Genomic DNA, 2,360 nt, shown 5'->3' on the forward strand with positions numbered 1-2,360 from the left:
ACTTCTGAGACCATTCGCATGCAAGCAAAACATTCTTGGGGTAAAACCGAAAGGGAAAAGCCTGGCACCCCATTGCATTGGCCATCTGATCTAACTTCTGGAGACAGTTAAAATGCTCCTTAGAATTCTTCCCTACCTCTTTCCTGGGCCGAGATCCATGCATTCATCTCCAGTAGCATAGAGCACTTCTGAGACCATTCGCATGGAAGCAAAACATTTTTGGGGTAAAACCGAAAGGGAAAAGCCTGGCACCCCATTGCATTGGCCATCTGATCTAACTTCTGGAGACAGTCAAAATGCTCCTTAGAATTCTTCCCTACCTCTTTCCTGGGCCGAGATCCATGCATTCATCTCCAGCTGGATCCAGCACTTCTGAGACCATTCGCATGGAAGCAAAACATTCTTGGGGTAAAACCGAAAGGGAAAAGCCTGGCACCCCATTGCATTGGCCATCTGATCTAACTTCTGGAGACAGTCAAAATGCTCCTTAGAATTCTTCCCTACCTCTTTCCTGGGCCGAGATCCATGCATTCATCTCCAGTAGCATAGAGCACTTCTGAGACCATTCGCATGGAAGCAAAACATTTTTGGGGTAAAACCGAAAGGGAAAAGCCTGGCACCCCATTGCATTGGCCATCTGATCTAACTTCTGGAGACAGTCAAAATGCTCCTTAGAATTCTTCCCTACCTCTTTCCTGGGCCGAGATCCATGCATTCATCTCCAGCTGCATCCAGCACGTCTGAGACCATTCGCATGGAAGCAAAACATTCTTGGGGTAAAACCGAAAGGGAAAAGCCTGGCACCCCATTGCATTGGCCATCTGATCTAACTTCTGGAGACAGTCAAAATGCTCCTTAGAATTCTTCCCTACCTCTTTCCTGGGCCGAGATCCATGCATTCATCTCCAGTAGCATAGAGCACTTCTGAGACCATTCGCATGGAAGCAAAACATTCTTGGGGTAAAACCAAAAGGGAAAAGCCTGGCACCCCATTGCATTGGCCATCTGATCTAACTTCTGGAGACAGTCAAAATGCTCCTTAGAATTCTTCCCTACCTCTTTCCTGGGCCGAGATCCATGCATTCATCTCCAGCTGCATCCAGCACTTATGAGACAATTCGAATGGAAGCAAAACATTCTTGGGGTAAAACCGAAAGGGAAAAGCCTGGCACCCCATTGCATTGGCCATCTGATCTAACTTCTGGAGACAGTCAAAATGCTCCTTAGAATTCTTCCCTACCTCTTTCCTGGGCCGAGATCCATGCATTCATCTCCAGCAGCATGCAGCACTTCTGAGACCATTCGCATGCAAGCAAAACATTCTTGGGGTAAAACCGAAAGGGAAAAGCCTGGCACCCCATTGCATTGGCCATCTGATCTAACTTCTGGAGACAGTCAAAATGCTCCTTAGAATTCTTCCCTACCTCTTTCCTGGGCCGAGATCCATGCATTCATCTCCAGTAGCATAGAGCACTTCTGAGACCATTCGCATGGAAGCAAAACATTTTTGGGGTAAAACCGAAAGGGAAAAGCCTGGCACCCCATTGCATTGGCCATCTCATCTAACTTCTGGAGACAGTCAAAATGCTCCTTAGAATTCTTCCCTACCTCTTTCCTGGGCCGAGATCCATGCATTCATCTCCAGTAGCATAGATCACTTCTGAGACCATTCGCATGGAAGCAAAACATTCTTGGGTTAAAACCAAAAGGGAAAAGCCTGGCACCCCATTGCATTGGCCATCTGATCTAACTTCTGGAGACAGTCAAAATGCTCCTTAGAATTCTTCCCTACCTCTTTCCTGGGCCGAGATCCATGCATTCATCTCCAGCTGCATCCAGCACTTCTGAGACCATTCGCATGGAAGCAAAACATTCTTGGGGTAAAACCGAAAGGGAAAAGCCTGGCACCCCATTGCATTGGCCATCTGATCTAACTTCTGGAGACAGTCAAAATGCTCCTTAGAATTCTTCCCTACCTCTTTCCTGGGCCGAGATCCATGCATTCATCTCCAGCTGCATCCAGCACTTCTGAGACCATTCGCATGCAAGCAAAACATTCTTGGGGTAAAACCGAAAGGGAAAAGCCTGGCACCCCATTGCATTGGCCATCTGATCTAACTTCTGGAGACAGTCAAAATGCTCCTTAGAATTCTTCCCTACCTCTTTCCTGGGCCGAGATCCATGTATTCATCTCCAGTAGCATAGATCGCTTCTGAGACCATTCGCATGGAAGCAAAACATTCTTGGGGTAAAACCGAAAGGGAAAAGCCTGGCACCCCATTGCATTGGCCATCTGATCTAACTTCTGGAGACAGTCAAAATGCTCCTTAGAATTCTTCCCTACCTCTTTCCTGGGCCGA

This window comes from Melanerpes formicivorus, unplaced genomic scaffold, assembly GCF_026170545.1.
Source record: "Melanerpes formicivorus ecotype bairdi unplaced genomic scaffold, bMelFor1.0.p_v2 SCAF_170, whole genome shotgun sequence".
Taxonomy (NCBI): domain Eukaryota; kingdom Metazoa; phylum Chordata; class Aves; order Piciformes; family Picidae; genus Melanerpes; species Melanerpes formicivorus.